This window comes from Phyllobates terribilis, unplaced genomic scaffold, assembly GCF_046119375.1.
Source record: "Phyllobates terribilis strain yellow unplaced genomic scaffold, ASM4611937v1 Scaffold_5__5_contigs__length_657084704, whole genome shotgun sequence".
Classification (NCBI taxonomy): Eukaryota; Metazoa; Chordata; class Amphibia; order Anura; family Dendrobatidae; genus Phyllobates; species Phyllobates terribilis.
The window spans coordinates 653,655,131-653,674,543 of record NW_027362765.1 but is presented as its reverse complement, the minus strand read 5'-3'; the positions used below and the strand labels follow the sequence as shown (position 1 = coordinate 653,674,543).

The following is a 19,413-nucleotide window of genomic DNA, read 5'->3' as shown; positions in this document are numbered from 1 at the left end:
GTATGTAATCAGGAGCCCTCCTGCTAAGGGTAGACAGCTGCTCGTTCCACCCCACCCCCCGCCTTAATTGGTTCTCCTCCCTTCCAACGGTGTTGAGGCGGGTGGGAACAGCAGGGGGTGAAGGTGCTGTGTTTAAAGAGGTGGAGTTATGCAGATCTAAAACGCGTGGATTGCAGCAGCAGCAAGCCGAAAAGTGCAGGCATGTAAGGGATCTAGAGGTTGACAACATGTCTTCTTAACGGGAGTCCAGGAGCTCATCTCCACAAATGGACTTTTCAGGATCCTTGGGTGGCTCCGTAGTTTGAAACCAATTCTGGTTATCGCTTCTCGGCCTTTTGGCTAAGATCAAGTGTAGTATCTGTTCTTATCAGTTTAATATCTGATACGTCCCCTATCTGGGGACCATATATTAAATGGATTTTTAGAACAGGGAGATGGAAAAAGAGCTTGCTCTGTCCACTCCACGCATTGACCTGGTATTGCAGTATCTCCAGGACCGGTGCACCCCTTCTTTAATGCAGTTTCTAAAATCAGAAAGAATTGAATTCAATGTTTTTTGTTCATTTTGCTTGTTTGTCGGATTTTGGGATGGACTCTTTGGCTTTGCTTTTCTTCTCCTCATTGGATTTTTCATGTTCAAAGTTGCAGAAGCCAGATTACAAGCTCATTTTGGTTCAACTTCAGCAACTGTGCATTGCATTGCCATGTAATGTGATGCAATGCTATCTTTCTAGCTCTCCCTTTTTACTTCCTTTTGGATAAACAGACATATTAGGCAAGCATTTTGGAGCTTTCACCTAAATAACTACAGGTGGTGAGATAAGCTGCACAATATAATTGACCTTTCAGTATATTGTTGCACACACACCATCTATTTAGCAAATGCCCTTGTTATCAACAGCAGCCTTTTAAACTCACCTGAGCTAACAGGTATGTGCGCTGGTTACTCTGCTGCGCTTAAAATTTCTTTTTTGGTTTGCTACAATGCCTTTTCTGAAACGTTGTCTCCTTCTGCTGGAACACTGACTTCTTTCATTTAATGCCTGCAGACTATAAAAGAGAACCCAACCCAAAAAGTTTGGTTGATTAGTCTGTGGCATTCTGTTAAACTGATGCTTATGGCGGTCTCTGTGAGCTTCTCAGCGACATTCAGCCGGCCAGGTATCCTGCCTGCAGTAGATGGAATGTGGCAATGGAACGCTGGCTGCGCGTGTCATAATAGGCTCTGAGCCTTTATATACCTGTGCACAGCAGCAGCCACCTTCAGTCTGCTGCTGGACAGCCAGCAGCAGCAGCAGCAGGAGAGGTTTGTAATCAGGAGCCCTCCTGCTAAGGGTAGACAGCTGCTCGTTCCACCCCACCCCCCGCCTTAATTGGTTCTCCTCCCTTCCAACGGTGTTGAGGCGGGTGGGAACAGCAGGGGGTGAAGGTGCTGTGTTTAAAGAGGTGGAGTTATGCAGATCTAAAACGCGTGGATTGCAGCAGCAGCAAGCCGAAAAGTGCAGGCATGTAAGGGATCTAGAGGTTGACAACATGTCTTCTTAACGGGAGTCCAGGAGCTCATCTCCACAAATGGACTTTTCAGGATCCTTGGGTGGCTCCGTAGTTTGAAACCAATTCTGGTTATCGCTTCTCGGCCTTTTGGCTAAGATCAAGTGTAGTATCTGTTCTTATCAGTTTAATATCTGATACGTCCCCTATCTGGGGACCATATATTAAATGGATTTTTAGAACAGGGAGATGGAAAAAGAGCTTGCTCTGTCCACTCCACGCATTGACCTGGTATTGCAGTATCTCCAGGACCGGTGCACCCCTTCTTTAATGCAGTTTCTAAAATCAGAAAGAATTGAATTCAATGTTTTTTGTTCATTTTGCTTGTTTGTCGGATTTTGGGATGGACTCTTTGGCTTTGCTTTTCTTCTCCTCATTGGATTTTTCATGTTCAAAGTTGCAGAAGCCAGATTACAAGCTCATTTTGGTTCAACTTCAGCAACTGTGCATTGCATTGCCATGTAATATGATGCAATGCTATCTTTCTAGCTCTCCCTTTTTACTTCCTTTTGGATAAACAGACATATTAGGCAAGCATTTTGGAGCTTTCACCTAAATAACTACAGGTGGTGAGATAAGCTGCACAATATAATTGACCTTTCAGTATATTGTTGCACACACACCATCTCTTTAGCAAATGCCCTTGTTATCAACAGCAGCCTTTTAAACTCACCTGAGCTAACAGGTATGTGCGCTGGTTACTCTGCTGCGCTTAAAATTTCTTTTTTGGTTTGCTACAATGCCTTTTCTGAAACGTTGTCTCCTTCTGCTGGAACACTGACTTCTTTCATTTAATGCCTGCAGACTATAAAAGAGAACCCAACCCAAAAAGTTTGGTTGATTAGTCTGTGGCATTCTGTTAAACTGTTGCTTATGGCGGTCTCTGTGAGCTTCTCAGCGACATTCAGCCAGCCAGGTATCCTGCCTGCAGTAGATGGAATGTGGCAATGGAACGCTGGCTGCGCGTGTCATAATAGGCTCTGAGCCTTTATATACCTGTGCACAGCAGCAGCCACCTTCAGTCTGCTGCTGGACAGCCAGCAGCAGCAGCAGCAGGAGAGGTATGTAATCAGGAGCCCTCCTGCTAAGGGTAGACAGCTGCTCGTTCCACCCCACCCCCCGCCTTAATTGGTTCTCCTCCCTTCCAACGGTGTTGAGGCGGGTGGGAACAGCAGGGGGTGAAGGTGCTGTGTTTAAAGAGGTGGAGTTATGCAGATCTAAAACGCGTGGATTGCAGCAGCAGCAAGCCGAAAAGTGCAGGCATGTAAGGGATCTAGAGGTTGACAACATGTCTTCTTAACGGGAGTCCAGGAGCTCATCTCCACAAATTGACTTTTCAGGATCCTTGGGTGGCTCCGTAGTTTGAAACCAATTCTGGTTATCGCTTCTCGGCCTTTTGGCTAAGATCAAGTGTAGTATCTGTTCTTATCAGTTTAATATCTGATACGTCCCCTATCTGGGGACCATATATTAAATGGATTTTTAGAACAGGGAGATGGAAAAAGAGCTTGCTCTGTCCACTCCACGCATTGACCTGGTATTGCAGTATCTCCAGGACCGGTGCACCCCTTCTTTAATGCAGTTTCTAAAATCAGAAAGAATTGAATTCAATGTTTTTTGTTCATTTTGCTTGTTTGTCGGATTTTGGGATGGACTCTTTGGCTTTGCTTTTCTTCTCCTCATTGGATTTTTCATGTTCAAAGTTGCAGAAGCCAGATTACAAGCTCATTTTGGTTCAACTTCAGCAACTGTGCATTGCATTGCCATGTAATGTGATGCAATGCTATCTTTCTAGCTCTCCCTTTTTACTTCCTTTTGGATAAACAGACATATTAGGCAAGCATTTTGGAGCTTTCACCTAAATAACTACAGGTGGTGAGATAAGCTGCACAATATAATTGACCTTTCAGTATATTGTTGCACACACACCATCTATTTAGCAAATGCCCTTGTTATCAACAGCAGCCTTTTAAACTCACCTGAGCTAACAGGTATGTGCGCTGGTTACTCTGCTGCGCTTAAAATTTCTTTTTTGGTTTGCTACAATGCCTTTTCTGAAACGTTGTCTCCTTCTGCTGGAACACTGACTTCTTTCATTTAATGCCTGCAGACTATAAAAGAGAACCCAACCCAAAAAGTTTGGTTGATTAGTCTGTGGCATTCTGTTAAACTGTTGCTTATGGCGGTCTCTGTGAGCTTCTCAGCGACATTCAGCCAGCCAGGTATCCTGCCTGCAGTAGATGGAATGTGGCAATGGAACGCTGGCTGCGCGTGTCATAATAGGCTCTGAGCCTTTATATACCTGTGCACAGCAGCAGCCACCTTCAGTCTGCTGCTGGACAGCCAGCAGCAGCAGGAGAGGTATGTAATCAGGAGCCCTCCTGCTAAGGGTAGACAGCTGCTCGTTCCACCCCACCCCCCGCCTTAATTGGTTCTCCTCCCTTCCAACGGTGTTGAGGCGGGTGGGAACAGCAGGGGGTGAAGGTGCTGTGTTTAAAGAGGTGGAGTTATGCAGATCTAAAACGCGTGGATTGCAGCAGCAGCAAGCCGAAAAGTGCAGGCATGTAAGGGATCTAGAGGTTGACAACATGTCTTCTTAACGGGAGTCCAGGAGCTCATCTCCACAAATGGACTTTTCAGGATCCTTGGGTGGCTCCGTAGTTTGAAACCAATTCTGGTTATCGCTTCTCGGCCTTTTGGCTAAGATCAAGTGTAGTATCTGTTCTTATCAGTTTAATATCTGATACGTCCCCTATCTGGGGACGATATATTAAATGGATTTTTAGAACAGGGAGATGGAAAAAGAGCTTGCTCTGTCCACTCCACGCATTGACCTGGTATTGCAGTATCTCCAGGACCGGTGCACCCCTTCTTTAATGCAGTTTCTAAAATCAGAAAGAATTGAATTCAATGTTTTTTGTTCATTTTGCTTGTTTGTCGGATTTTGGGATGGACTCTTTGGCTTTGCTTTTCTTCTCCTCATTGGATTTTTCATGTTCAAAGTTGCAGAAGCCAGATTACAAGCTCATTTTGGTTCAACTTCAGCAACTGTGCATTGCATTGCCATGTAATGTGATGCAATGCTATCTTTCTAGCTCTCCCTTTTTACTTCCTTTTGGATAAACAGACATATTAGGCAAGCATTTTGGAGCTTTCACCTAAATAACTACAGGTGGTGAGATAAGCTGCACAATATAATTGACCTTTCAGTATATTGTTGCACACACACCATCTATTTAGCAAATGCCCTTGTTATCAACAGCAGCCTTTTAAACTCACCTGAGCTAACAGGTATGTGCGCTGGTTACTCTGCTGCGCTTAAAATTTCTTTTTTGGTTTGCTACAATGCCTTTTCTGAAACGTTGTCTCCTTCTGCTGGAACACTGACTTCTTTCATTTAATGCCTGCAGACTATAAAAGAGAACCCAACCCAAAAAGTTTGGTTGATTAGTCTGTGGCATTCTGTTAAACTGTTGCTTATGGCGGTCTCTGTGAGCTTCTCAGCGACATTCAGCCAGCCAGGTATCCTGCCTGCAGTAGATGGAATGTGGCAATGGAACGCTGGCTGCGCGTGTCATAATAGGCTCTGAGCCTTTATATACCTGTGCACAGCAGCAGCCACCTTCAGTCTGCTGCTGGACAGCCAGCAGCAGCAGCAGCAGGAGAGGTATGTAATCAGGAGCCCTCCTGCTAAGGGTAGACAGCTGCTCGTTCCACCCCACCCCCCGCCTTAATTGGTTCTCCTCCCTTCCAACGGTGTTGAGGCGGGTGGGAACAGCAGGGGGTGAAGGTGCTGTGTTTAAAGAGGTGGAGTTATGCAGATCTAAAACGCGTGGATTGCAGCAGCAGCAAGCCGAAAAGTGCAGGCATGTAAGGGATCTAGAGGTTGACAACATGTCTTCTTAACGGGAGTCCAGGAGCTCATCTCCACAAATGGACTTTTCAGGATCCTTGGGTGGCTCCGTAGTTTGAAACCAATTCTGGTTATCGCTTCTCGGCCTTTTGGCTAAGATCAAGTGTAGTATCTGTTCTTATCAGTTTAATATCTGATACGTCCCCTATCTGGGGACCATATATTAAATGGATTTTTAGAACAGGGAGATGGAAAAAGAGCTTGCTCTGTCCACTCCACGCATTGACCTGGTATTGCAGTATCTCCAGGACCGGTGCACCCCTTCTTTAATGCAGTTTCTAAAATCAGAAAGAATTGAATTCAATGTTTTTTGTTCATTTTGCTTGTTTGTCGGATTTTGGGATGGACTCTTTGGCTTTGCTTTTCTTCTCCTCATTGGATTTTTCATGTTCAAAGTTGCAGAAGCCAGATTACAAGCTCATTTTGGTTCAACTTCAGCAACTGTGCATTGCATTGCCATGTAATGTGATGCAATGCTATCTTTCTAGCTCTCCCTTTTTACTTCCTTTTGGATAAACAGACATATTAGGCAAGCATTTTGGAGCTTTCACCTAAATAACTACAGGTGGTGAGATAAGCTGCACAATATAATTGACCTTTCAGTATATTGTTGCACACACACCATCTATTTAGCAAATGCCCTTGTTATCAACAGCAGCCTTTTAAACTCACCTGAGCTAACAGGTATGTGCGCTGGTTACTCTGCTGCGCTTAAAATTTCTTTTTTGGTTTGCTACAATGCCTTTTCTGAAACGTTGTCTCCTTCTGCTGGAACACTGACTTCTTTCATTTAATGCCTGCAGACTATAAAAGAGAACCCAACCCAAAAAGTTTGGTTGATTAGTCTGTGGCATTCTGTTAAACTGTTGCTTATGGCGGTCTCTGTGAGCTTCTCAGCGACATTCAGCCAGCCAGGTATCCTGCCTGCAGTAGATGGAATGTGGCAATGGAACGCTGGCTGCGCGTGTCATAATAGGCTCTGAGCCTTTATATACCTGTGCACAGCAGCAGCCACCTTCAGTCTGCTGCTGGACAGCCAGCAGCAGCAGCAGCAGGAGAGGTATGTAATCAGGAGCCCTCCTGCTAAGGGTAGACAGCTGCTCGTTCCACCCCACCCCCCGCCTTAATTGGTTCTCCTCCCTTCCAACGGTGTTGAGGCGGGTGGGAACAGCAGGGGGTGAAGGTGCTGTGTTTAAAGAGGTGGAGTTATGCAGATCTAAAACGCGTGGATTGCAGCAGCAGCAAGCCGAAAAGTGCAGGCATGTAAGGGATCTAGAGGTTGACAACATGTCTTCTTAACGGGAGTCCAGGAGCTCATCTCCACAAATGGACTTTTCAGGATCCTTGGGTGGCTCCGTAGTTTGAAACCAATTCTGGTTATCGCTTCTCGGCCTTTTGGCTAAGATCAAGTGTAGTATCTGTTCTTATCAGTTTAATATCTGATACGTCTCCTATCTGGGGACCATATATTAAATGGATTTTTAGAACAGGGAGATGGAAAAAGAGCTTGCTCTGTCCACTCCACGCATTGACCTGGTATTGCAGTATCTCCAGGACCGGTGCACCCCTTCTTTAATGCAGTTTCTAAAATCAGAAAGAATAGAATTCAATGTTTTTTGTTCATTTTGCTTGTTTGTCGGATTTTGGGATGGACTCTTTGGCTTTGCTTTTCTTCTCCTCATTGGATTTTTCATGTTCAAAGTTGCAGAAGCCAGATTACAAGCTCATTTTGGTTCAACTTCAGCAACTGTGCATTGCATTGCCATGTAATGTGATGCAATGCTATCTTTCTAGCTCTCCCTTTTTACTTCCTTTTGGATAAACAGACATATTAGGCAAGCATTTTGGAGCTTTCACCTAAATAACTACAGGTGGTGAGATAAGCTGCACAATATAATTGACCTTTCAGTATATTGTTGCACACACACCATCTATTTAGCAAATGCCCTTGTTATCAACAGCAGCCTTTTAAACTCACCTGAGCTAACAGGTATGTGCGCTGGTTACTCTGCTGTGCTTAAAATTTCTTTTTTGGTTTGCTACAATGCCTTTTCTGAAACGTTGTCTCCTTCTGCTGGAACACTGACTTCTTTCATTTAATGCCTGCAGACTATAAAAGAGAACCCAACCCAAAAAGTTTGGTTGATTAGTCTGTGGCATTCTGTTAAACTGTTGCTTATGGCGGTCTCTGTGAGCTTCTCAGCGACATTCAGCCAGCCAGGTATCCTGCCTGCAGTAGATGGAATGTGGCAATGGAACGCTGGCTGCGCGTGTCATAATAGGCTCTGAGCCTTTATATGCCTGTGCACAGCAGCAGCCACCTTCAGTCTGCTGCTGGACAGCCAGCAGCAGCAGCAGCAGGAGAAGTATGTAATCAGGAGCCCTCCTGCTAAGGGTAGACAGCTGCTCGTTCCACCCCACCCCCCACCTTAATTGGTTCTCCTCCCTTCCAACGGTGTTGAGGCGGGTGGGAACAGCAGGGGGTGAAGGTGCTGTGTTTAAAGAGGTGGAGTTATGCAGATCTAAAACGCGTGGATTGCAGCAGCAGCAAGCCGAAAAGTGCAGGCATGTAAGGGATCTAGAGGTTGACAACATGTCTTCTTAACGGGAGTCCAGGAGCTCATCTCCACAAATGGACTTTTCAGGATCCTTGGGTGGCTCCGTAGTTTGAAACCAATTCTGGTTATCGCTTCTCGGACTTTTGGCTAAGATCAAGTGTAGTATCTTTTCTTATCAGTTTAATATCTGATACGTCCCCTATCTGGGGACCATATATTAAATGGATTTTTAGAACAGGGAGATGGAAAAAGAGCTTGCTCTGTCCACTCCACGCATTGACCTGGTATTGCAGTATCTCCAGGACTGGTGCACCCCTTCTTTAATGCAGTTTCTAAAATCAGAAAGAATTGAATTCAATGTTTTTTGTTCATTTTGCTTGTTTGTCGGATTTTGGGATGGACTCTTTGGCTTTGCTTTTCTTCTCCTCATTGGATTTTTCATGTTCAAAGTTGCAGAAGCCAGATTACAAGCTCATTTTGGTTCAACTTCAGCAACTGTGCATTGCATTGCCATGTAATATGATGCAATGCTATCTTTCTAGCTCTCCCTTTTTACTTCCTTTTGGATAAACAGACATATTAGGCAAGCATTTTGGAGCTTTCACCTAAATAACTACAGGTGGTGAGATAAGCTGCACAATATAATTGACCTTTCAGTATATTGTTGCACACACACCATCTCTTTAGCAAATGCCCTTGTTATCAACAGCAGCCTTTTAAACTCACCTGAGCTAACAGGTATGTGCGCTGGTTACTCTGCTGCGCTTAAAATTTCTTTTTTGGTTTGCTACAATGCCTTTTCTGAAACGTTGTCTCCTTCTGCTGGAACACTGACTTCTTTCATTTAATGCCTGCAGACTATAAAAGAGAACCCAACCCAAAAAGTTTGGTTGATTAGTCTGTGGCATTCTGTTAAACTGTTGCTTATGGCGGTCTCTGTGAGCTTCTCAGCGACATTCAGCCAGCCAGGTATCCTGCCTGCAGTAGATGGAATGTGGCAATGGAACGCTGGCTGCGCGTGTCATAATAGGCTCTGAGCCTTTATATACCTGTGCACAGCAGCAGCCACCTTCAGTCTGCTGCTGGACAGCCAGCAGCAGCAGCAGCAGGAGAGGTATGTAATCAGGAGCCCTCCTGCTAAGGGTAGACAGCTGCTCGTTCCACCCCACCCCCCGCCTTAATTGGTTCTCCTCCCTTCCAACGGTGTTGAGGCGGGTGGGAACAGCAGGGGGTGAAGGTGCTGTGTTTAAAGAGGTGGAGTTATGCAGATCTAAAACGCGTGGATTGCAGCAGCAGCAAGCCGAAAAGTGCAGGCATGTAAGGGATCTAGAGGTTGACAACATGTCTTCTTAACGGGAGTCCAGGAGCTCATCTCCACAAATGGACTTTTCAGGATCCTTGGGTGGCTCCGTAGTTTGAAACCAATTCTGGTTATCGCTTCTCGGCCTTTTGGCTAAGATCAAGTGTAGTATCTGTTCTTATCAGTTTAATATCTGATACGTCCCCTATCTGGGGACCATATATTAAATGGATTTTTAGAACAGGGAGATGGAAAAAGAGCTTGCTCTGTCCACTCCACGCATTGACCTGGTATTGCAGTATCTCCAGGACCGGTGCACCCCTTCTTTAATGCAGTTTCTAAAATCAGAAAGAATTGAATTCAATGTTTTTTGTTCATTTTGCTTGTTTGTCGGATTTTGGGATGGACTCTTTGGCTTTGCTTTTCTTCTCCTCATTGGATTTTTCATGTTCAAAGTTGCAGAAGCCAGATTACAAGCTCATTTTGGTTCAACTTCAGCAACTGTGCATTGCATTGCCATGTAATGTGATGCAATGCTATCTTTCTAGCTCTCCCTTTTTACTTCCTTTTGGATAAACAGACATATTAGGCAAGCATTTTGGAGCTTTCACCTAAATAACTACAGGTGGTGAGATAAGCTGCACAATATAATTGACCTTTCAGTATATTGTTGCACACACACCATCTATTTAGCAAATGCCCTTGTTATCAACAGCAGCCTTTTAAACTCACCTGAGCTAACAGGTATGTGCGCTGGTTACTCTGCTGCGCTTAAAATTTCTTTTTTGGTTTGCTACAATGCCTTTTCTGAAACGTTGTCTCCTTCTGCTGGAACACTGACTTCTTTCATTTAATGCCTGCAGACTATAAAAGAGAACCCAACCCAAAAAGTTTGGTTGATTAGTCTGTGGCATTCTGTTAAACTGTTGCTTATGGCGGTCTCTGTGAGCTTCTCAGCGACATTCAGCCAGCCAGGTATCCTGCCTGCAGTAGATGGAATGTGGCAATGGAACGCTGGCTGCGCGTGTCATAATAGGCTCTGAGCCTTTATATACCTGTGCACAGCAGCAGCCACCTTCAGTCTGCTGCTGGACAGCCAGCAGCAGCAGGAGAGGTATGTAATCAGGAGCCCTCCTGCTAAGGGTAGACAGCTGCTCGTTCCACCCCACCCCCCGCCTTAATTGGTTCTCCTCCCTTCCAACGGTGTTGAGGCGGGTGGGAACAGCAGGGGGTGAAGGTGCTGTGTTTAAAGAGGTGGAGTTATGCAGATCTAAAACGCGTGGATTGCAGCAGCAGCAAGCTGAAAAGTGCAGGCATGTAAGGGATCTAGAGGTTGACAACATGTCTTCTTAACGGGAGTCCAGGAGCTCATCTCCACAAATGGACTTTTCAGGATCCTTGGGTGGCTCCGTAGTTTGAAACCAATTCTGGTTATCGCTTCTCGGCCTTTTGGCTAAGATCAAGTGTAGTATCTGTTCTTATCAGTTTAATATCTGATACGTCCCCTATCTGGGGACGATATATTAAATGGATTTTTAGAACAGGGAGATGGAAAAAGAGCTTGCTCTGTCCACTCCACGCATTGACCTGGTATTGCAGTATCTCCAGGACCGGTGCACCCCTTCTTTAATGCAGTTTCTAAAATCAGAAAGAATTGAATTCAATGTTTTTTGTTCATTTTGCTTGTTTGTCGGATTTTGGGATGGACTCTTTGGCTTTGCTTTTCTTCTCCTCATTGGATTTTTCATGTTCAAAGTTGCAGAAGCCAGATTACAAGCTCATTTTGGTTCAACTTCAGCAACTGTGCATTGCATTGCCATGTAATGTGATGCAATGCTATCTTTCTAGCTCTCCCTTTTTACTTCCTTTTGGATAAACAGACATATTAGGCAAGCATTTTGGAGCTTTCACCTAAATAACTACAGGTGGTGAGATAAGCTGCACAATATAATTGACCTTTCAGTATATTGTTGCACACACACCATCTATTTAGCAAATGCCCTTGTTATCAACAGCAGCCTTTTAAACTCACCTGAGCTAACAGGTATGTGCGCTGGTTACTCTGCTGCGCTTAAAATTTCTTTTTTGGTTTGCTACAATGCCTTTTCTGAAACGTTGTCTCCTTCTGCTGGAACACTGACTTCTTTCATTTAATGCCTGCAGACTATAAAAGAGAACCCAACCCAAAAAGTTTGGTTGATTAGTCTGTGGCATTCTGTTAAACTGTTGCTTATGGCGGTCTCTGTGAGCTTCTCAGCGACATTCAGCCAGCCAGGTATCCTGCCTGCAGTAGATGGAATGTGGCAATGGAACGCTGGCTGCGCGTGTCATAATAGGCTCTGAGCCTTTATATACCTGTGCACAGCAGCAGCCACCTTCAGTCTGCTGCTGGACAGCCAGCAGCAGCAGCAGCAGGAGAGGTATGTAATCAGGAGCCCTCCTGCTAAGGGTAGACAGCTGCTCGTTCCACCCCACCCCCCGCCTTAATTGGTTCTCCTCCCTTCCAACGGTGTTGAGGCGGGTGGGAACAGCAGGGGGTGAAGGTGCTGTGTTTAAAGAGGTGGAGTTATGCAGATCTAAAACGCGTGGATTGCAGCAGCAGCAAGCCGAAAAGTGCAGGCATGTAAGGGATCTAGAGGTTGACAACATGTCTTCTTAACGGGAGTCCAGGAGCTCATCTCCACAAATGGACTTTTCAGGATCCTTGGGTGGCTCCGTAGTTTGAAACCAATTCTGGTTATCGCTTCTCGGCCTTTTGGCTAAGATCAAGTGTAGTATCTGTTCTTATCAGTTTAATATCTGATACGTCCCCTATCTGGGGACCATATATTAAATGGATTTTTAGAACAGGGAGATGGAAAAAGAGCTTGCTCTGTCCACTCCACGCATTGACCTGGTATTGCAGTATCTCCAGGACCGGTGCACCCCTTCTTTAATGCAGTTTCTAAAATCAGAAAGAATTGAATTCAATGTTTTTTGTTCATTTTGCTTGTTTGTCGGATTTTGGGATGGACTCTTTGGCTTTGCTTTTCTTCTCCTCATTGGATTTTTCATGTTCAAAGTTGCAGAAGCCAGATTACAAGCTCATTTTGGTTCAACTTCAGCAACTGTGCATTGCATTGCCATGTAATGTGATGCAATGCTATCTTTCTAGCTCTCCCTTTTTACTTCCTTTTGGATAAACAGACATATTAGGCAAGCATTTTGGAGCTTTCACCTAAATAACTACAGGTGGTGAGATAAGCTGCACAATATAATTGACCTTTCAGTATATTGTTGCACACACACCATCTATTTAGCAAATGCCCTTGTTATCAACAGCAGCCTTTTAAACTCACCTGAGCTAACAGGTATGTGCGCTGGTTACTCTGCTGCGCTTAAAATTTCTTTTTTGGTTTGCTACAATGCCTTTTCTGAAACGTTGTCTCCTTCTGCTGGAACACTGACTTCTTTCATTTAATGCCTGCAGACTATAAAAGAGAACCCAACCCAAAAAGTTTGGTTGATTAGTCTGTGGCATTCTGTTAAACTGTTGCTTATGGCGGTCTCTGTGAGCTTCTCAGCGACATTCAGCCAGCCAGGTATCCTGCCTGCAGTAGATGGAATGTGGCAATGGAACGCTGGCTGCGCGTGTCATAATAGGCTCTGAGCCTTTATATACCTGTGCACAGCAGCAGCCACCTTCAGTCTGCTGCTGGACAGCCAGCAGCAGCAGCAGCAGGAGAGGTATGTAATCAGGAGACCTCCTGCTAAGGGTAGACAGCTGCTCGTTCCACCCCACCCCCCGCCTTAATTGGTTCTCCTCCCTTCCAACGGTGTTGAGGCGGGTGGGAACAGCAGGGGGTGAAGGTGCTGTGTTTAAAGAGGTGGAGTTATGCAGATCTAAAACGCGTGGATTGCAGCAGCAGCAAGCCGAAAAGTGCAGGCATGTAAGGGATCTAGAGGTTGACAACATGTCTTCTTAACGGGAGTCCAGGAGCTCATCTCCACAAATGGACTTTTCAGGATCCTTGGGTGGCTCCGTAGTTTGAAACCAATTCTGGTTATCGCTTCTCGGCCTTTTGGCTAAGATCAAGTGTAGTATCTGTTCTTATCAGTTTAATATCTGATACGTCTCCTATCTGGGGACCATATATTAAATGGATTTTTAGAACAGGGAGATGGAAAAAGAGCTTGCTCTGTCCACTCCACGCATTGACCTGGTATTGCAGTATCTCCAGGACCGGTGCACCCCTTCTTTAATGCAGTTTCTAAAATCAGAAAGAATAGAATTCAATGTTTTTTGTTCATTTTGCTTGTTTGTCGGATTTTGGGATGGACTCTTTGGCTTTGCTTTTCTTCTCCTCATTGGATTTTTCATGTTCAAAGTTGCAGAAGCCAGATTACAAGCTCATTTTGGTTCAACTTCAGCAACTGTGCATTGCATTGCCATGTAATGTGATGCAATGCTATCTTTCTAGCTCTCCCTTTTTACTTCCTTTTGGATAAACAGACATATTAGGCAAGCATTTTGGAGCTTTCACCTAAATAACTACAGGTGGTGAGATAAGCTGCACAATATAATTGACCTTTCAGTATATTGTTGCACACACACCATCTATTTAGCAAATGCCCTTGTTATCAACAGCAGCCTTTTAAACTCACCTGAGCTAACAGGTATGTGCGCTGGTTACTCTGCTGCGCTTAAAATTTCTTTTTTGGTTTGCTACAATGCCTTTTCTGAAACGTTGTCTCCTTCTGCTGGAACACTGACTTCTTTCATTTAATGCCTGCAGACTATAAAAGAGAACCCAACCCAAAAAGTTTGGTTGATTAGTCTGTGGCATTCTGTTAAACTGTTGCTTATGGCGGTCTCTGTGAGCTTCTCAGCGACATTCAGCCAGCCAGGTATCCTGCCTGCAGTAGATGGAATGTGGCAATGGAACGCTGGCTGCGCGTGTCATAATAGGCTCTGAGCCTTTATATGCCTGTGCACAGCAGCAGCCACCTTCAGTCTGCTGCTGGACAGCCAGCAGCAGCAGCAGCAGGAGAAGTATGTAATCAGGAGCCCTCCTGCTAAGGGTAGACAGCTCCTCGTTCCACCCCACCCCCCGCCTTAATTGGTTCTCCTCCCTTCCAACGGTGTTGAGGCGGGTGGGAACAGCAGGGGGTGAAGGTGCTGTGTTTAAAGAGGTGGAGTTATGCAGATCTAAAACGCGTGGATTGCAGCAGCAGCAAGCCGAAAAGTGCAGGCATGTAAGGGATCTAGAGGTTGACAACATGTCTTCTTAACGGGAGTCCAGGAGCTCATCTCCACAAATGGACTTTTCAGGATCCTTGGGTGGCTCCGTAGTTTGAAACCAATTCTGGTTATCGCTTCTCGGCCTTTTGGCTAAGATCAAGTGTAGTATCTGTTCTTATCAGTTTAATATCTGATACGTCTCCTATCTGGGGACCATATATTAAATGGATTTTTAGAACAGGGAGATGGAAAAAGAGCTTGCTCTGTCCACTCCACGCATTGACCTGGTATTGCAGTATCTCCAGGACCGGTGCACCCCTTCTTTAATGCAGTTTCTAAAATCAGAAAGAATAGAATTCAATGTTTTTTGTTCATTTTGCTTGTTTGTCGGATTTTGGGATGGACTCTTTGGCTTTGCTTTTCTTCTCCTCATTGGATTTTTCATGTTCAAAGTTGCAGAAGCCAGATTACAAGCTCATTTTGGTTCAACTTCAGCAACTGTGCATTGCATTGCCATGTAATGTGATGCAATGCTATCTTTCTAGCTCTCCCTTTTTACTTCCTTTTGGATAAACAGACATATTAGGCAAGCATTTTGGAGCTTTCACCTAAATAACTACAGGTGGTGAGATAAGCTGCACAATATAATTGACCTTTCAGTATATTGTTGCACACACACCATCTATTTAGCAAATGCCCTTGTTATCAACAGCAGCCTTTTAAACTCACCTGAGCTAACAGGTATGTGCGCTGGTTACTCTGCTGCGCTTAAAATTTCTTTTTTGGTTTGCTACAATGCCTTTTCTGAAACGTTGTCTCCTTCTGCTGGAACACTGACTTCTTTCATTTAATGCCTGCAGACTATAAAAGAGAACCCAACCCAAAAAGTTTGGTTGATTAGTCTGTGGCATTCTGTTAAACTGTTGCTTATGGCGGTCTCTGTGAGCTTCTCAGCGACATTCAGCCAGCCAGGTATCCTGCCTGCAGTAGATGGAATGTGGCAATGGAACGCTGGCTGCGCGTGTCATAATAGGCTCTGAGCCTTTATATGCCTGTGCACAGCAGCAGCCACCTTCAGTCTGCTGCTGGACAGCCAGCAGCAGCAGCAGGAGAAGTATGTAATCAGGAGCCCTCCTGCTAAGGGTAGACAGCTGCTCGTTCCACCCCACCCCCCGCCTTAATTGGTTCTCCTCCCTTCCAACGGTGTTGAGGCGGGTGGGAACAGCAGGGGGTGAAGGTGCTGTGTTTAAAGAGGTGGAGTTATGCAGATCTAAAACGCGTGGATTGCAGCAGCAGCAAGCCGAAAAGTGCAGGCATGTAAGGGATCTAGAGGTTGACAACATGTCTTCTTAACGGGAGTCCAGGAGCTCATCTCCACAAATGGACTTTTCAGGATCCTTGGGTGGCTACGTAGTTTGAAACCAATTCTGGTTATCGCTTCTCGGACTTTTGGCTAAGATCAAGTGTAGTATCTTTTCTTATCAGTTTAATATCTGATACGTCCCCTATCTGGGGACCATATATTAAATGGATTTTTAGAACAGGGAGATGGAAAAAGAGCTTGCTCTGTCCACTCCACGCATTGACCTGGTATTGCAGTATCTCCAGGACTGGTGCACCCCTTCTTTAATGCAGTTTCTAAAATCAGAAAGAATTGAATTCAATGTTTTTTGTTCATTTTGCTTGTTTGTCGGATTTTGGGATGGACTCTTTGGCTTTGCTTTTCTTCTCCTCATTGGATTTTTCATGTTCAAAGTTGCAGAAGCCAGATTACAAGCTCATTTTGGTTCAACTTCAGCAACTGTGCATTGCATTGCCATGTAATGTGATGCAATGCTATCTTTCTAGCTCTCCCTTTTTACTTCCTTTTGGATAAACAGACATATTAGGCAAGCATTTTGGAGCTTTCACCTAAATAACTACAGGTGGTGAGATAAGCTGCAAAATATAATTGACCTTTCAGTATATTGTTGCACACACACCATCTATTTAGCAAATGCCCTTGTTATCAACAGCAGCCTTTTAAACTCACCTGAGCTAACAGGTATGTGCGCTGGTTACTCTGCTGCGCTTAAAATTTCTTTTTTGGTTTGCTACAATGCCTTTTCTGAAACGTTGTCTCCTTCTGCTGGAACACTGACTTCTTTCATTTAATGCCTGCAGACTATAAAAGAGAACCCAACCCAAAAAGTTTGGTTGATTAGTCTGTGGCATTCTGTTAAACTGTTGCTTATGGCGGTCTCTGTGAGCTTCTCAGCGACATTCAGCCAGCCAGGTATCCTGCCTGCAGTAGATGGAATGTGGCAATGGAACGCTGGCTGCGCGTGTCATAATAGGCTCTGAGCCTTTATATACCTGTGCACAGCAGCAGCCACCTTCAGTCTGCTGCTGGACAGCCAGCAGCAGCAGCAGCAGGAGAGGTATGTAATCAGGAGCCCTCCTGCTAAGGGTAGACAGCTGCTCGTTCCACCCCACCCCCCGCCTTAATTGGTTCTCCTCCCTTCCAACGGTGTTGAGGCGGGTGGGAACAGCAGGGGGTGAAGGTGCTGTGTTTAAAGAGGTGGAGTTATGCAGATCTAAAACGCGTGGATTGCAGCAGCAGCAAGCCGAAAAGTGCAGGCATGTAAGGGATCTAGAGGTTGACAACATGTCTTCTTAACGGGAGTCCAGGAGCTCATCTCCACAAATGGACTTTTCAGGATCCTTGGGTGGCTCCGTAGTTTGAAACCAATTCTGGTTATCGCTTCTCGGCCTTTTGGCTAAGATCAAGTGTAGTATCTGTTCTTATCAGTTTAATATCTGATACGTCCCCTATCTGGGGACCATATATTAAATGGATTTTTAGAACAGGGAGATGGAAAAAGAGCTTGCTCTGTCCACTCCACGCATTGACCTGGTATTGCAGTATCTCCAGGACCGGTGCACCCCTTCTTTAATGCAGTTTCTAAAATCAGAAAGAATTGAATTCAATGTTTTTTGTTCATTTTGCTTGTTTGTCGGATTTTGGGATGGACTCTTTGGCTTTGCTTTTCTTCTCCTCATTGGATTTTTCATGTTCAAAGTTGCAGAAGCCAGATTACAAGCTCATTTTGGTTCAACATCAGCAACTGTGCATTGCATTGCCATGTAATGTGATGCAATGCTATCTTTCTAGCTCTCCCTTTTTACTTCCTTTTGGATAAACAGACATATTAGGCAAGCATTTTGGAGCTTTCACCTAAATAACTACAGGTGGTGAGATAAGCTGCACAATATAATTGACCTTTCAGTATATTGTTGCACACACACCATCTATTTAGCAAATGCCCTTGTTATCAACAGCAGCCTTTTAAACTCACCTGAGCTAACAGGTATGTGCGCTGGTTACTCTGCTGCGCTTAAAATTTCTTTTTTGGTTTGCTACAATGCCTTTTCTGAAACGTTGTCTCCTTCTGCTGGAACACTGACTTCTTTCATTTAATGCCTGCAGACTATAAAAGAGAACCCAACCCAAAAAGTTTGGTTGATTAGTCTGTGGCATTCTGTTAAACTGTTGCTTATGGCGGTCTCTGTGAGCTTCTCAGCGACATTCAGCCAGCCAGGTATCCTGCCTGCAGTAGATGGAATGTGGCAATGGAACGCTGGCTGCGCGTGTCATAATAGGCTCTGAGCCTTTATATACCTGTGCACAGCAGCAGCCACCTTCAGTCTGCTGCTGGACAGCCAGCAGCAGCAGCAGCAGGAGAGGTATGTAATCAGGAGCCCTCCTGCTAAGGGTAGACAGCTGCTCGTTCCACCCCACCCCCCGCCTTAATTGGTTCTCCTCCCTTCCAACGGTGTTGAGGCGGGTGGGAACAGCAGGGGGTGAAGGTGCTGTGTTTAAAGAGGTGGAGTTATGCAGATCTAAAACGCGTGGATTGCAGCAGCAGCAAGCCGAAAAGTGCAGGCATGTAAGGGATCTAGAGGTTGACAACATGTCTTCTTAACGGGAGTCCAGGAGCTCATCTCCACAAATGGACTTTTCAGGATCCTTGGGTGGCTCCGTAGTTTGAAACCAATTCTGGTTATCGCTTCTCGGCCTTTTGGCTACGATCAAGTGCTTTATTGCAGGAGATTGTGGTTGAAGGGCACTCGGGTACCCCTCTCCTTGGCCTGGCAGGATCGTCCACTTTGGTGGACTTAACCTGCTTGCTGCTATTAGGGAGAGGGCTTAGTCCCAGGGTAACGAGTTGCGATCCCCCAGCTTCCAGGTGTTTTTCGCTGCAAGAACACTGGGAGCGCAGATTGCAAGCGGCTGCAATTTGCAACCTTGTTGCGTTTTTCCATGGAGGTTGACCCTAACCTCGTGCCTCTTTATGCGAGGCTAAAAAACTCTATCCGAGTTCACTTCACGGCGGGTGGCTCGGATATGAGGAAATTAGGGTATGTAGTCCAGGACGTGCTCAGGAACCTTCTTGGCGTACAAAGGAATGAAATTCTCTCCATCCAGGATTATCCCAGAAGAGGTGACTATGACATCACATTCACCGGAGAAGGTATTTTTAGAGATGTACTAGAAAAGTTAAAAAAAGTTGAAAATAGTCCTGTTTTGAAAGGGATACAAATTGTTGAGCACGTCCTGGATGAGGTAAGACTGGTTATTGTAAAAATATTTTCGCCCTTTGTTTCTGCTCCAGAAGTAATGTCATTTCTAGCAATTTATTTTAAAAGTGTTAAATGTATTGGGAAGATATTAAACGAATATAACATATGGACATCTAAGTGGAAATTCCTTGTGAAGTGTACAAGAGATCCAAATACACCAGGTGGTATACGGCTCCCCCCTGCCCGTTTCAAAATTGGGCAAACAAATGGGGATTTCTTCTTTTCTGGGATGCCAGTATATTGCAGA

At 44.9% G+C, this 19,413-nt stretch overlaps 14 non-coding genes across 14 annotated transcripts; all 14 read left to right on the top strand.

The window, feature by feature from the left end:
* Window positions 1-319: 319 nt before the first annotated feature.
* LOC141275205 (U2 spliceosomal RNA) lies at window positions 320-510 on the top strand. Its single transcript, XR_012323454.1, has one exon. It is a non-coding gene; the product is annotated as a U2 spliceosomal RNA (small nuclear RNA).
* A 1,115-nt stretch (window positions 511-1,625) lies between these two features.
* LOC141275203 (U2 spliceosomal RNA) lies at window positions 1,626-1,816 on the top strand. The gene has a single exon (XR_012323453.1). It is a non-coding gene; the product is annotated as a U2 spliceosomal RNA (small nuclear RNA).
* A 1,115-nt stretch (window positions 1,817-2,931) lies between these two features.
* On the top strand, window positions 2,932-3,122 carry LOC141275202 (U2 spliceosomal RNA). Its single transcript, XR_012323452.1, has one exon. It is a non-coding gene; the product is annotated as a U2 spliceosomal RNA (small nuclear RNA).
* A 1,109-nt stretch (window positions 3,123-4,231) lies between these two features.
* Window positions 4,232-4,422, top strand: LOC141149403 (U2 spliceosomal RNA). Its single transcript, XR_012245702.1, has one exon. It is a non-coding gene; the product is annotated as a U2 spliceosomal RNA (small nuclear RNA).
* Window positions 4,423-5,537: 1,115 nt separating this feature from the next.
* On the top strand, window positions 5,538-5,728 carry LOC141275201 (U2 spliceosomal RNA). The gene has a single exon (XR_012323451.1). It is a non-coding gene; the product is annotated as a U2 spliceosomal RNA (small nuclear RNA).
* Window positions 5,729-6,843: 1,115 nt separating this feature from the next.
* Window positions 6,844-7,034, top strand: LOC141149666 (U2 spliceosomal RNA). The gene has a single exon (XR_012245957.1). It is a non-coding gene; the product is annotated as a U2 spliceosomal RNA (small nuclear RNA).
* A 1,115-nt stretch (window positions 7,035-8,149) lies between these two features.
* LOC141150157 (U2 spliceosomal RNA) lies at window positions 8,150-8,340 on the top strand. Its single transcript, XR_012246425.1, has one exon. It is a non-coding gene; the product is annotated as a U2 spliceosomal RNA (small nuclear RNA).
* Window positions 8,341-9,455: 1,115 nt separating this feature from the next.
* LOC141275200 (U2 spliceosomal RNA) lies at window positions 9,456-9,646 on the top strand. Its single transcript, XR_012323450.1, has one exon. It is a non-coding gene; the product is annotated as a U2 spliceosomal RNA (small nuclear RNA).
* Window positions 9,647-10,755: 1,109 nt separating this feature from the next.
* LOC141149402 (U2 spliceosomal RNA) lies at window positions 10,756-10,946 on the top strand. Its single transcript, XR_012245701.1, has one exon. It is a non-coding gene; the product is annotated as a U2 spliceosomal RNA (small nuclear RNA).
* A 1,115-nt stretch (window positions 10,947-12,061) lies between these two features.
* On the top strand, window positions 12,062-12,252 carry LOC141275199 (U2 spliceosomal RNA). The gene has a single exon (XR_012323449.1). It is a non-coding gene; the product is annotated as a U2 spliceosomal RNA (small nuclear RNA).
* A 1,115-nt stretch (window positions 12,253-13,367) lies between these two features.
* Window positions 13,368-13,558, top strand: LOC141149665 (U2 spliceosomal RNA). The gene has a single exon (XR_012245956.1). It is a non-coding gene; the product is annotated as a U2 spliceosomal RNA (small nuclear RNA).
* A 1,115-nt stretch (window positions 13,559-14,673) lies between these two features.
* LOC141149664 (U2 spliceosomal RNA) lies at window positions 14,674-14,864 on the top strand. The gene has a single exon (XR_012245955.1). It is a non-coding gene; the product is annotated as a U2 spliceosomal RNA (small nuclear RNA).
* Window positions 14,865-15,976: 1,112 nt separating this feature from the next.
* Window positions 15,977-16,167, top strand: LOC141150156 (U2 spliceosomal RNA). Its single transcript, XR_012246424.1, has one exon. It is a non-coding gene; the product is annotated as a U2 spliceosomal RNA (small nuclear RNA).
* A 1,115-nt stretch (window positions 16,168-17,282) lies between these two features.
* Window positions 17,283-17,473, top strand: LOC141275198 (U2 spliceosomal RNA). Its single transcript, XR_012323448.1, has one exon. It is a non-coding gene; the product is annotated as a U2 spliceosomal RNA (small nuclear RNA).
* The last annotated feature ends 1,940 nt before the right edge of the window (window positions 17,474-19,413 follow it).